The sequence below is a fragment of the Panthera onca genome, chromosome E1 (genome assembly GCF_046562875.1).
Source record: "Panthera onca isolate mPanOnc1 chromosome E1, mPanOnc1 haplotype 2, whole genome shotgun sequence".
NCBI lineage: Eukaryota > Metazoa > Chordata > Mammalia > Carnivora > Felidae > Panthera > Panthera onca.
The window spans coordinates 4,163,880-4,178,647 of NC_138352.1; the positions used below are offsets into that span (position 1 = coordinate 4,163,880).

The window sequence follows — 14,768 nt, forward strand, 5'->3', positions numbered from 1 at the left end:
CCAAGCACCGGAAGTGTTTCTGAACAAGCAACAGGATGGAGAAACCCTGGAGAGAGGAGTCAGGAGTTCCACGTGCTCTGTCAGCCAGTGACTGGTAATGACCTTGGACAAGCCTGCACCTCACTTCATTTGTCCCTAAAGGAGAAATAAAAATACGCATCTACGTTCTTCTCGGGTTAGTGGCAAAAGTCATGAGACGGCAGATGGGAAAATGTAAAATTTAAAAGCAAAGAATGTGAAGGTATTCAGCGGCGCTGAGTCTGCAGGTTGAGGTGGGGGCAGGGGGCAGGGAGTGCCTTCAGGTCACTGTACCTGCCCCAAGGGCCCGGGAGCACAGGCTGTTATGAACCAGATGCCCGGATGTCCTGGTGTTTTACAGGCAGCTGTGAGGCCCAGGCAGGGTGGGGGGGACAGAGCCACCTCCTAACCGTAGGGAAGCGGCCTCTGCGGTCAGTGTGCAACCCCTGTGGGGGGCTCTGGGAAGAATGGCAAACGTGAGGGGCAGGATGTGACATTGGTCTTCGGCCCAGTCTAGAGAAGGGTGGTAAGAAACAAAATGGTGTATCCTAGAGTTGGTGACACCAGGAGTATTCTAAGAAATCACAGCAGAAAACTAGGCCACCTGTCAGGCTCTTTTTGAAGAGCTGTAACACTCAAGAAGGGACATGGGCAAGGCCACCACCCGGGGAGCACACGTGGCCACCAGGGCCTCCTGGTCTACCAGGAAGGACACCTGGCCACCTGGGCTCCAGGCCAAGGGAGGAGAGGGACCGAGACTCCAGGGTTCCCATGACTCTGTTGGTGCAGGCTCGGCCTCACAGAAGGTCATTGTTCTCCACACCCCTTTGTTGTCCTTTCCCAGGCGCCAGGCGGGTGGAAACTGGGGAGGCACGGGCGACCCAGAGATAAAGTCTTTTTATGAGCTTCCTGATTTAGCTGAGAGAGGAACTTGGCCAACTGGCATGGTCGATGGACAATCCCCTCTACCTGGTGCCTTCTGTGAGAGGGACACTCTTCCCGGTTCAGATGGGAGGGTGCTGGCACCCTCAGGGGAGGCTTGTGCTGGGTTGCCTGGGGACAGAGGCCCAACCCAGGAGGACAGTAGCAGGTAAGAGAAGAAAGCTTTGCTCGCCCTTCTGTGCCCAGCCCCACATTCCAGCAAACGCATGCTCAGAAAAAGAAATCTGGCCATCACTTTTGGTGCTGTATGGACTAGTAGATCATTTCTCAAAGTTCTTCTGGAAATGTCTCCTGACTTCCCCAGGGAAAAGGAAGGTGAAGGAAGCTAAAAGGAAAGCCAAGAAAACAGCCACATAATGGGTCTAAATTCCAAATGTACAGGAGAGATTTGGAGGTGAACCCTGAAACGTCATTAGTCAGGCTCAAGGGGTTTTAAATGAGGCAGTCGGAAATGCCTAATCTGGGAAATTAAGATGGGGAGAGCCAGAGGGAGAGGTGTTGAGATTTTAATTAAAATAAACATTTATAGGGGCGCCTGGGTGGCTCAGTCGGTTAAGCGGCCGACTTCGGCTCAGGTCATGATCTCGCGGTCCGTGAGTTCGAGCCCCGCGTCAGGCTCTGTGCTGACAGCTCAGAGCCTGGAGCCTGTTTCAGATTCTGTGTCTCCCTCTCTCTGACCCTCCCTCATTCATGCTTTGTCTCTCTCTGTCTCAAAAATAAATAAATGTCAAAAAAAAATTTTTTTTAATAAAAATAAACAAAAATAAAATAAACATTTATTTATTTATTTATTTATTTTTGAGGGAAGTGCAGGGAGAGAAAAAAAATTTAATTTTTTTAAGTTTATTTATTTATTTGGGTTGGGGGGGGTGCAGTGCACAAGCAGGGGAAGGGCAGGAGAGGGAGAGAGAGAAGGAATCCCAAGGAAGCTCCAGGCTGCCAGTGCAGAGCCTGACTCAGGGCTCAAACTCACAGCCCATGAGATCACGACCTGAGCCGAAACCAAGAGTTGGACGCTTAACTGACTGAGCCACCCAGGCGCCCCTAAAGCAAACTTTTAACACAAGACGTACATGTGCTTGATTAAATGGTCCAATAGGACAAAAAATACGCAGTGAGACGTTTACCTTTTTCTCCCTATCCCTCAGTTTCTTAGCGCTCCTTCCAAGAGGCAACTACTCTTGCTGACATCCTAGGGTTCCTTACTGGATGGTTTTTAGAAGTTATTTCTTACAGATCTATATGAGGCTATAGTGTTTGATATCTATGTGAACGTTATCTCCAAGGAGGGAAGGATGCTTCTCTGATTACCTCCAACGCGAAGGGAGCTAAATTTATGTCCCGGCGGCAGGGACGGCCATGAGGCACCGGGCTGGGGGAGACCAGCGGTCAACAGATGCACAAACAGAACTGGAAAACATCAGATCCTAGAGGTGCTGTGCAGAGAATTAAAATAGAGGGACGCACTAGGGAGTGACTGAGTGGTCACTCCCTATCTCCCTCTGAGGAGGTCACTTTCAAGGTGAATAATAGGAATGAATACATCTCCTCTCTCTTGGTCCACTTTGTGGCGTCTACAGTATTCAGTGCTGAGGGCCGCCCTGCCGCCTGGCGTGTTCTCCTCTCGCTGGACGCTCACACACTGATGTTCGAGTGTTCGAGTGTCCACCGTCCGGGTTGGACTGTCCAACGTCGGTTGCCTATTATTCCCGCCCACCTGCTTCCTTATACCAGAACTGAGACCCCTCACCCCCGGCCCCACCTCGCCCCGAGTCCCTCATCCCACTCGGGGCATCTGTGAGTAGCTTGTGGGCCATCTGGAAGGTGGAGGAGGCCACCCTAACTTCTGCCAGCCCTAGACCATCTTCTAGATGCTGTTTTGTTTTAACAGATCCCTGGCGTGAACCACCTTCGTCTTCCTTGGTTTCTCCAGAGGACCGTAGAAGAAAATATGCCAGTTCAGGGAGCACTGTGGTTAGCAAACTCTTGGCACCTACTAACCACATATCTGAACAATAAAGGAGCTCGTAAGATCCTAGATCACCCTCACAGCCTTTTACCCCCGTGTCCAACACACCAAGCCTGAGCCCCGTTGAGCTGGGGAGAAACCACCTCTCCAGGAACGAGAGCATTCCCGTTTCTTCCCTGCCCTCTCTCCTTCCTTCTCCATTGTCTCCTTCCTCCCCTTCACGGTTTCAATACTCACGTATGTGTGCTCAGTCAACGAACTGTTTACTGTTGCCTGTTTTTTGTACTTTATATTAACAAAGTCACATGCATGTTGTCTTCTAGAATTTGCATTTCTTTTCTTTTTTTAAGTTTACTGATTTATTTTGAGAGAGAGAGAGAGAGAGAGAGAGCGTCCGTGCACTGAAGGGGCAGAGAGAGAGGGAGAGAGAATCACAAGCAGGCTTTGCACCATCAGTGGGGCTTGAACTCACAAACCGTGAGATCATGACCTGGGCCAAAATTGAGTCGGATGCTTACCCAGCTGCGCCCCGTAGAATTTGCCTTTCTTCGTCACATTTTGGTTTCGAGATTTCTTTTCAAGTTCACGCTCACAGCCGTAGTTCGTGTTTGGCAATCAATAGTGTTTATTTACATTAAATGACCACAGTTTGTCTCTTCCGCTGCTGCCGGACTTTGAGGCAGTTTTCCTTTTCTTACTATTGGGAACAGCGCTGTACAGAACATTCCTCTCCCTGTCTCCTGGTGCACGTGTGGGAGATACCAAGGAGCGGAATTGCTGGCTCGGAGTGCTATGAGCAGATCTGACCTGTTAGACAAGACAGAACTCTTTCCCGTGGGAGGTTTCATTTGAAGAAAGTTCTCTGTAAGGTTGGAGAAAAGGAATACAGGGCTGGGTGGGCTCAGAAGTATCTTCTGTAGTCATTATGAAGGGAGCTGTGAGTTTTTGAAGAGTAATTCTGCAATTCTGATAAGTAAGAAGCAACATAACGTGATGCACTTGGGCAACTACAGAAGGAGCTTACCCTGCAGGATGCATTTGTTAATACACAGCACTTCTGCTGCCATGGAATAGAACGCCCTAAGTAGAGTAAACCGTGACCCACTTAATTGCAAAAAAGAGAGGGAGGTGGTCGGCAATCTAAAGAGGACCGGCTTGAGCACTGGGTGTTATATGCAGGGGATGAATCACTGAATTCTACTCCTGAGATCATTATTGCACTATATGCTAAGTTGGATGTAAATTTTAAAAAATATTAAAAAATAAAAAACACATGTAAAAACAGAGTCAGGGAATCCTAGCCTGTCAATGGGACTTTTCAAAGTGCTGAGTGAAAGCCAGGGGCGAGGGCCCAGTTATCCAATGGAACAGTCTCTGAGTGGGGGATGAGACACTCTCGCTGCTCAGTCCGCATGAACTTGCTTGAGGGACCATCAGTCTCTCAAGGCTTTATCTCGCCTCCTGAGCAAACTGACAAAAATCCCCCTTTGGAACCCACCTGGCTAATACGTAGCCATAGGGACTATATTGAGGGGTATTGCTCTGCCAGCCACCTGCTGGGGCCTCCCTGTGTGGGGAGGCCTCCCTCTCTTACTCTCACCCTCCTACCTGCAGCCTGCCTATTCCATCATTTTATTCATAATAATAGCAATTAAATCTACTCCTGTGGGTTTGATTTTTCTTGTTTCTGTTCATTGGGATGCAAATGGGAATACATAGACTCGTACATACACACAAATGAAAATCAAGGCCATTGTTTACCCCAGTGGATTTTATACACAACATAGGCCAAAGTGCATCCCTGTGGATGCGCGTCTCAAGATGCAGATCTGTCATGGGGTGCCCACGTGGGTGATGCCATAGCTTTCCTTCACCCGTGTCAACCAAGCGTACATGTGACAAGATGGCTTCTTTCCATGCTTCCATTTTCCGATCGAGTCGCAGAGTGCTTGGGAATCTGTAAAATATTTTCATCAGCCTCGTTTTATTAGATTTGTACAACCCACTGAGCAAGCAAGAAAGGATTATTTCCAGGTATGCAGGATGAAGAAACTGAGGCCCAGAGACGTTGATGGATTTGCCCAGGGTCACACAGCCAAGACCTGCCTTTGCTCTTCTCCCATACCACATAAGCTGGGTCACCCCCTCTCTGATGCCGATACATGCTTCTCAGGAGTTCAAGTGTGATTCGGGCAGAGATTCTCTCTGTCTGGGGGGCTCCACTTGCTGAAAGTCGCCAGGGAAAGTCACCCCACAGAGCGTGACGGCCAACCTATGTCATCGGGGCCCTGGCCCCAGCTGTGTCCTCCAAGGAGCCAGTCCTCGTCCTCGGAAACCATTCGCATCACCAGGGTGATAATGACCGTATAGCAGGAACGAATAGTAGCTTCCTACCTTGCTCTGATTTTCAGGTCTCTGCTCCGTTGCTGAAGGTAAAGGTCCTGAGAAAAACCAGCATCGACCGCAGCTGTCCTCAGGGATACGTGTACACTCGAGATAAGGTGAGTGGCCCCAACCATTTTATGATACTAATTGTTAGGGAACAGGATATTTGTCCTCAAACACATCAACGTGACCCTCCCAGCCTCCCTCTGCGCGGATTAAAACAAAGCCATTTGCTTATAAGAAGCGCGCCACCCCTCCCTCCCAGAACTGTAGCGTGTATAGTCCCTTTTCCCCCCAGAAAACCGAATTTCCAGACGGCGTGCCTTGCCCCAGCAGGCCTCTGTGTGGCTTGAACAAATAATGCAAAACCTCCAACCGCCCCTACAAAGAACCCGCTCCTGCCACATGGGCTCCGTTCCATTTCATTTTCTTTTCTTTTGTTTTATTTCATTCGGGTTTTTTATCCGACTAATGATTTTTGGTTGTTTTTTCTCCTACGCTCTCCCCCGCCCCAACACCTCCGGTTGTACACAAAGTAATTCTAAACTGTAAGCTACTCCTGACTTAACTGCTTATTAAAAACACTAATATGCTTGGCGGCTTTGATGTCTGCCCAACAACAAAGGGAGAGAGTTACTCTGGGTCACTGTAATCCTTGATTTGTCACTAAGTTATGACACCCAGCAGAGCTGTGTGACAGTGCAAATCAATCATCCTGTGCTCTCGGCGGGGCCTTCCCTGCCTCCCGCCAAGCCTCTGCAGTGTAATTAGCTTTTTTCACACTACCATAATGTACATCTGCAGTTTCAGCAAGAAAAAGAGACGGAGGAGAGCTCACTGGAAAGCACAGGCCTTAAAAAAAAAAAAAAAGTTCGTATCATGGGAAAAAAAAAAAAAAGTCTGAAAGAGAAACATCAGAGACCTTTGTAAGTTTTTGCTTCTGAGACATTATACCTGAAATACACAGGCGCGGGGTACTTCGAATTGTTAAATGTAGACGTTAAAAACAGCTCCATGAAACCCTTTACGGAAGGCATATCTGATGGTGTTTATAGGGCTTCTTCTTCTGTGGGGATGGTCCGCGTCCTGTGTTTCTTCTCCAGCCCCTCCCCGCCCCTCCCACCCGCCACCGGTTGGTCATGCGGAAATTCTTGGAACCCCAGCCTTCCCTGAGCTGACCAAGATCCAGAAGGCAAGACCTCGATTGCAGCCAAGTTTTGCAAAAGTTTGCTCAAATTCTTCAGGTGGGCTGGCGTCCCTGAGTGAGAAGCTTGTTACTCTGTTCATTTTGCAGTGGTAAATAACACCAAACAAAGAAGAAAGCCAGGGAGGAGGCTGACAGCAGGGGTGAGAGCGATTCAGGCCTGGTGTCAGACACAGAGTGACGCTTTTGTCTTGGCCCAGGAGGGAGGCAGACAGATGAGATCCAGCAACTCCGCGCATATTGGGGGTGCTCAGGAGGCTGTCTGGTTCCTCTGGAAAACCTTCTGCCAGGGATGGGGGCGGGAGACAGCCAGGCGGCTTTCGGGCTTTCCTGGCCGGGCTTAAAATGGGCTGGGGGTTGGACGTTCTCCTCCCAGATTCTCCTTCCTTGCCTGGTTGGGGGGGAATTGGGCAGGGCGAGGAGTCAGGTGCAGACGGGTCACCGTGTCACCACGCAGTATCTCCTTTTCAGGTGATGGCTCGTGTTTCCTGCAGGGAGGGAAGCCACATATCCCAGGAGGCCGGAGCCCAGCTCTCCCGTGGCTCCTTCCACCCATTTTGGGTGGGATTTCGTAAGAACCCGGCCCCTGTTTCTTACATCTCTGTCCCTAGCTCCTGGGCACGCTGAGTGAATGGACAGGCTCTGACTGCACAGCCCTTCCGAGACGGTGCTGCCGGGCTCTGGGGGTGTGGGGCTCCTGCGAAGGTCCTGGTGCCGCCATCAGGATCTTCTGCTCCCCATCAGAAGCCTGCCAGGTCAGCCCTGCAAGGAAAGGAGCTCAGCAAACTCTGAAAAGATATGGAGGAAACTGAACTGCACATTGCTGAGTGACAGTCTGAAAAGCCTGCATACTGGATGATTCCTATAGTTGGAATCATCTGGAAAAGGCAAAACTACAGAGGAAATAAAAAGATCGGGGGTTGCCAGGGCTTGGGCGGGAGGGACGGATGGATAGGTGGTACACAGAGGGCTTTTAGGGCAGTGACACTCTCCTGTGTGGTGCTGTAATGATGGGTACATGTCATTCTACATTTGTCCAAACCCATAGAATACAACACCGAGAGTGAATTCAGATCGACTTTAGTTAATAGTGGTGTATCCATACTGGCTCGTCAGTTGCAACAAATGTGCCACTAAGGCGAGAGGTCAATTACAGCTTAATAACAGGCGAGGGGCGCCTGGGTGGCTCAGTCCAGTTAAGTTTCTGACTCTTGACTTCAGCTCAGGTCATGAGCATAAGGTTTGTGAGATCGCGCCCCTGCACTGTCAGCACAGAGCCTGTTTGGGATTCTCTCTCTCCCTCCCTCTCCCCGATTTGTGCTCTCTCTCTCTCTTAAAATAAATAAATAAACTTAAAAAAAAAAAAGAGGTTAATAATAGGGGAAATTTCCAGGGCAGGGGTGGGGTATGGTGAGAATTTGTAGTTTCCACTGAATTTTGTCTTAAACCTAACTAAAACTGCTCTAAAGAGGAAAGTCCATCAATTTAAATTTAAAAAAGGGTCACGGAGGCAGAAGCCACAGAAATAGGAAGAAGGGAGAGGTGAGCTAGGGGAGGCTTCCCTGGGCACCTGTGATGTTTATTTTGTAATGAGCTGCCAGAGGGCATCCGCTGAAACCATGGTTACCGGAGAAACTTCCTCTCTTTCCACGACCGGCCTCCTCCTGACCTCGCTCTGAGCATTTAGTGCAGGTTACCTCCCTGTCAGTGACACGCAGACCTGAGTCAGGCCCCCATTCCTCATCAAATAATTCCCTGTTTTATGGAATGGATGGATGTCAGCAACATCTGAAAAGTCCCATCGCCTTTTCAAATATATGAAGAGAATGTTCTCTGGTGAATCCTGGGGAGGGAAGAGGTACCCCCATTTCAGAGCAGAAAGTGTTCTTAGAGATCGTGTGGTTGGAGGCCCCCAGAGAGGTTCAGCTACCTGGCCAAGGGCACACAGCCAAGCATGGGCAGAACTAGGATTCACTTCAGGACTCCCGACCTTCTGTCACGTCCGGCGTCCTTCCGCCGGGCCAGACTGCTAAACGGTCATAGGAGGTGGTGAGGTCATGGAGGTGGTGAGTGGAGTGGGGCACTTTCAGGAGGCCTGAGTCCCAGTCCCACATCTATGCTACTTTATTAAGTCTCACACCCACCCGTGCTTTGGTCCACTCTTCTGTAAACCTCTCCCTCCACCAGCCCAGATGGATTTCGTCTCCAACATGGCAACACTGGTAATATTCTGATTCTCACCAGCAGTTACGAGGCTGGAGGCATTTTGTAAAATAGAAAGTGTCCCGTGCCCGTTGGACTCCAGAGGCGGGTCCTTTATTCTTCCCAGAGAGGGACAAGGGGGTTGTCGCTTAGTTATTCCTGGCTCCGTGGGCCTGGAGTGGGGCCCATGCTGCCGGCCACCCTCCAAGCGGCAGGTCGAGATCCTTCTGGTGGTTTTCTCTTTCCTACGAGAGAAGGATGCTCGGTGCCGGGCCCAGCCTGGCCGCCTTCTCGGGGTCCGGCTCCTGCCACAGAAGCTGCAAGGCCTCGGCCTCCGCAACTCCTGGGGATCAGTGGCCAGGGCGTTCAGAGCTGGGCGGCGACAAGGACCTGCGGAGTATTCTCTGAACCTTTGCTTGTTTGGGCTCCTGTTCAATCAGACAAGGAGCTGTCAGTCTCTCCCTCCTCCCCTGCCCCCCCCCCCCAACACGTGTCTGACTCAGGACAGTCGGGCCCCTTAGAGGCCCAGTCTCACCAGACACTTCAAAGGCTTTCCCACCAAGGGGCTGGGGCGTCCCGCGAAGAAGCTCTCTCAGCGCTCAAGGGTTGGCTTCAAAGGCAGAGTGTAACCGGGGGGGGGGGGGGGGGGGGGCCGGCCCCCCTTCTGAGAGGCCTTATCACTTTGGGGGTGGCTCCCCTCAGGAAGGGCCTCCTCATCACAGAGGGGAGGGACGTCCCCTTTGCAGGAACGGCCTTGTTGCCCTCCCTCCGCGGCCCTCCCCCACCCGTCCTGGGCCACTCCTGGCCCCCCTCGTGTCATCTTGGCTCCAGGAAGATGCAGGTGAGGTGGAGGCCGGGAGAGGTAGGGCACAGGCCTGACTCCCCCGTGCGTGGTCACCCCGGGTCTACTTGCCTTTGCCCCCTGAGACCACCAACAGAGGCGCCCACGTTCTCTGAAGACTGGTGCCGCAGGAGTGTCTCAGGGCCAACATCGTTTACACTCTCCACAGGCGGGCCGGGGACCCGGCGGGCGGTGAGGACACTTGGGGCATAGGGGGTGCAGGTCACCCGTCCCCCCCACCCCCGGCGTGCTGGGCAGGGCAACTGGCCCTGTGCAGGGCCGTTGGGCATCCTGGGCAAAGAGGCCCACAGAATGTCCTCCCTGGTCGTGTGACAGTCAAGTGCGCACCTCCGCCCCAGTTCGGATCGCCCCCTGGCCTCCAAGGGGCTCCGCGGTGGTGGAGACGCCTCTCCAGCCCAGTCAGCCGGGGAGACCCGCCCTCTGGGGCTACACACATGGGATCCTGGGACACAGCCTGGCCTCCTTCCTGTGGCTCTCCCGTGTGGCGGCCTGTCCCCCCAGGGCGCCAAGGCAGGGTCACTGTGCTTCCTCCTGTCTTGCCCCCTCCTCCTCTGGTTCCCAGATCCCCGACACACACGGACGCACACGCACACACACTCTCTCTGGCACTCACACTTCAATGCACTCATTCACTGCACACTCCACACTCACACTAACGTATGCATGCACGTTCACCTGCCCACACACACATATACGCGCCCCACACCTTTACACACTCATTTACAGACACTCCTTGACACATACACTCTAAACACACACACCCAAAGCCCAGGTTTTTGACACAGGCCCTCTGAGGGGAGGCCCCCACCGTCTTATGCGGGCTTCCGGCCCCCTCAGCGTCCTGGGAAGGGAGGCAGGAGGGCGCCTCTGTGCTCTGGGGGACAGAGAGCCCAGGGAGGGCGCGCGGCAGGGAGATGCCTGTGTCCCCTCGAACCAGCCCAGACGGGAGCATGCGTCCCCAGGGCTAGGGACTCAGCTAGTCACGCCGGACGCCCCAGACGGTTTTTGACCCGGTCCCCACCCCCTCACCATGTTGAGAAGAAAGGTAATCAGGCTCACAGAGAAAATTTAGAACGTACAGAAAAGAGAAAGGAAAGGAAGTAAACCTCACACAGTCTCACCGCTTTCTGAGAGAGAACCGTCGTTAACATTGCCGTGTGCACTGGGCAGCCAATTTTCCTACCCCCCCGTCGCGGTTAGTTTTATGCCTAGCTGGGCCGTGGGCATCAGTCACGCCTTTTCCTTTCTTTATTCCGACGCTTGACCGTCTCGGGGCCGTGCTGGCCCTGGGGTGACTGCCTGGGCCAAGCGTGGCCGATTTCTAGCAAGAGCACAAGACTCACCTGCACTCAGGCCTTCTGAATGCAAGCCAGCCAATCGAGAGCCCACGCCCTCAGCGCCCCTTTCGGACCCTCACCATCCTTTGCCCTAGTCACCACGGAGCCAGGTGTCAGGCCAGCAGAGGCAGCCCCGTGCCCCGGGGCCCGCTGCAGTTACTCAGACCCGCCAATCCCAAGTCTGTCTCCCCACCTCACCCGTTCCATCCTGTGGAAACCACAGTAGAGACTCTCGCCCGTGCTCTCCCCTCGGTCTCTCGGTCTCTCTGCCTCCTGACCAACCCTGGTGCTTCCCCACCTGCCCCCTCCATGCACCCTTCTCTCGGTGGGGGGCCCCCCTCTTGTGATGTGTGAGTATAACCGCCATCTTTTCTATGGCGGTCATCTCCTGATCTATTAGCCTCGCCATCCCTGAGTCATAATAGAACCCATGCTTTTAAAACACATTGCTACAGTCTAAATATTTGTGTCCCCCCCCCACACACACAAATTCATATGTTGAAATCCTAAACCCCCAAAGTGATGGTATTAGAAGGTGGGTCCTTTGGGGAAGGCGATTAGGTCATGAGGGTAGAGCCCCCAAGAATGGGATTAGTGCCCTTATAAATGAGGTCCCAGAGAATCTGCTCACCCTTCCCGTCTTCTGAAGACACAGCGAGAGGTCAGCAGTGTGCAACCTGGAAGAGGGATATTCACCAGATCCCGGCTGTGCTGGCACCCTGACCTTGGGCTGCCCAGCCTCCAGAGCCGTGAGACATATACGTCGTTGTTTATAAACCACCTGGTCTGGGTATTTTATAGTAGCAGCTCAATGAACCAGGATTACGACGTCCCCAGCTATTCAGTCAGATACTAATCTACCTGTCGCCATGGACTGTGTTTTGTAGATGTGCTTAATGCCCACCGTCAGTTGGCTCTAAGTAAAGCAGATTGTCCTCCGGCATCTGAACGATCCGCATCCGATCCGTCAGAAGGCGTTATGAACAAAACTGAGGTTTTTGAAGAAGAAATTCTGCTCTATTGGCTGCCATACCAACTCCTGCTTATGTTCTGTTTCTCTGGAGAAATCTTTCTCTACTCGCAGGTCATGGAGATATTCCCCTGTGGTGTCTCTTTCATATTGAAATCTAAAATCTATCCGGAATTGATTTTTTTTAAGTGGTGGTAAAAATGCTTAACATAAATGAACCACCTGAACCGTTTTTATTTTTTATTTATTTATTTATTTATTTATTTTTTGACAGAGAGAGAGAGAGAGAGAGAGAGAGACAGAGCATGAGGGGGGAGGGGCAGAGAGAGGGAGACACAGAATCCGAAGCAGGCGCCAGGCTCTGAGCCATCAGCACAGAGCCCGACGCAGGGCTTGAATTCACGGACCGTGAGATCATGACCTGAGCCGAAGTCGGACGCCCAACCGACTGAGCCACCCAGGCGCCCCGTGAACCATTTTTGATTGTACAGTTCAGCCGTGTTAACTGTATTCACACCTGCTGGATCATATCTCTAGAACTTGCTTCCACCTCTTGGCTGTCGTGAATAATGCTGCCGTAAACATGGGTGTGCAAATACCTGAGACCACGCTTTGAATTCTTCGGGATATGCATACCCAGATGTGAGCTTGCCGGATCCTTCGGTAATTCTATTTTTAATTTTTTGAGGATTCTGTGCACTCTTTTCCATGCCTGCTGCACCACTTTATATTCCCACCAACAGTGCCCCAGGGTTCCAATTTCTCCGCCTCCTGGCCAACTTTAGCTAGCTTTATTTTTTTTTTATGTTATTATTTTTTTAAGTTTACAGCACAAGCGAGGGAGGAGCAGAGAGAGAGAGGGAGAGAGAGAATCCCAAGCAGACTCCATGCTGTCAGCACAGACCCCGACATGGGGCTCAAACCCACGGACCTCGAGATCATGACCTGAGCTGAAACCAAGAGTCAGATGCTTAACTGACCGAGCCACCCAGGGGCCCCTATTTTTAAGTTTTTTGATAGCAGGCATCTTAGTGGGTGTGAGGCAACAGGTCACTGTGGTTTCAATTTACATTTCTCTAATGATCCGTGAAATGTATCATATCCTTACTGCCTATTTTATCTTCTTTGGAAAAATGTCCCTTCAAGGCCATTGGCCATTTGAAAATTGAGTTATTTGTTCTTTTGTCCTAGAGGTGTAGAAATTATTTGCCTATTCTGGATATTAACGCCTTCTCAGATAGGTGATTTGCTAATTTTTTCTCCCATTCTGTAAGTTGCCTTTTCACTCTGGCCATTGTTTCCCTCGATGCCCAAGAGTTTTTGAGCTGGACGTGGTCTCGTTGGTCTGTTTCTGCTTTTGTTGCTTATGCTTTGGGCATCCTCTCCAACAAATCATTACCAAGTCCACCGTCATGAAGCTTTTCCTCTGTTTCCTTCTAGGGATTTTATAGTCTTAGGTCTTACATTTAGATTTTTAATGTTTTGAGTTAATTTTTATGTATGGTGTAAGGGAAGGGCCCAGCTTCGTGGAGTTGATTTTTGTATGTGGTGTGAAAAAGGGTCGAGATTAGGTTTGTTTCATATGTACGTCCAAAGGACCTAGGGCTGTTTATTGAGAAAAGTCTCTTTTCTGTAGTGCCAGCTTTCTAATAAGTCAGGTTTTCATACATCGGCATCTGTTTCTATTTCTGCACTCGCTAATTTGTTATTTTGCTCATTTATCTAACAGCTCGCTGTTACCACAATGTCTTAATTATAGCAACTAATATCTTCATATCGGAAAGACCAAGTACTTTTACTTCGTCATTCTTTTTGAAGATTGTCTCATCTATTCATGGCTCTTTGCATTTCTATATACATTTTAGGATCATCCTGCCAACACACACACACACACACACACACACACACACACACACTGTCTGTTGAGGTTTTGATTGGGATTCCACTGAATCTAAAGAATTTGGGGAGAATTGACATCTTTATAATATAGAATCTTTCGATGGATGAGTGTAGGATATTTCTCCATATATTGAATCTTTAACTTCCCTCAAGAATTTTTTGTAACTGCTGATACAGGTCGTGAACAGTTTCACCAGTTTGAGGCCAACCTAGGTATTGAGTGACTTTGTATGTTATTTTAAGTGAAATGTTTAAAAATTTTGTTTTCTAATTATTAGATGTTTGCATATAGAAATACACTTTATTTTATGTGCTGACTTTATATATGCAAATAATTTTCTAAGTTCTTTTATCATTTAAATTTCTCAATATATTTTTAGAATTTTCTACAAACCAAACTATGTTGTCTGTGAGTAATAACCCCTTATGTTGCTATTCCTTTTTCTTGCCTTATTTCACTGGTTAAGGTCTTCCCAGTATAATGCGAGTAGAATTGTTTATAGTGAACACCCATGTCTCTTTCCTGACCTCAAAGGGGTGATTTTAACACTCACCATGAAATATAATATTTGCAGTAATTGTGGGGGTTTTCTTTTGTTTTGATTTGATTTTTTTAAACACTTTTATCAGGCTAGGGAAGTTCTTTTCTCTCCCTAATTTATGAAGACTTTAAAAATATATATATTTTTTGAAAGAGAGAGTGAGAAAGAGAGGGGCAGAGAGAGAGACAGAGAGGAAGACAGAGAATCTTCAGCAGGCTCTGTGTTCAGCGCAGAGACTGACTCAGGGCTTAATCTCACAATTGTGAGCTCGTGACCTGAGCCAAAATCAACAGTTAGATGCTTAACCGACTGAGCCACCCAGGCGCCCCTGATTTTCCTTTCTTATAAAGACCTTGTCAGGCTTTAGTGTCAAGGTTGTGTCGTCCTCATAAATCAAGTGGAAAAGCATTTCAGCTTTCCTGTTTACTGTAGGAGCTT

The 14,768-nt window shown here is 50.0% G+C and overlaps 1 long non-coding RNA gene across 4 annotated transcripts; it reads left to right on the top strand.

Moving 5' to 3' along the window:
• Positions 1-15: 15 nt before the first annotated feature.
• Positions 16-7,824, top strand: LOC132687419 (uncharacterized). Of its 4 annotated transcripts, XR_009614102.3 has the most exons (4): positions 65-175; positions 5,341-5,430; positions 6,609-6,661; positions 6,990-7,824. It is a non-coding gene; the product is annotated as an uncharacterized LOC132687419 (long non-coding RNA). The 4 variants fall into 4 exon arrangements; XR_009614101.3 differs by lacking the exon at positions 6,609-6,661 and having other exon boundaries at positions 16-175; positions 7,130-7,824; XR_009614100.3 differs by having other exon boundaries at positions 6,609-7,824.
• Positions 7,825-14,768: the final 6,944 nt, after the last annotated feature.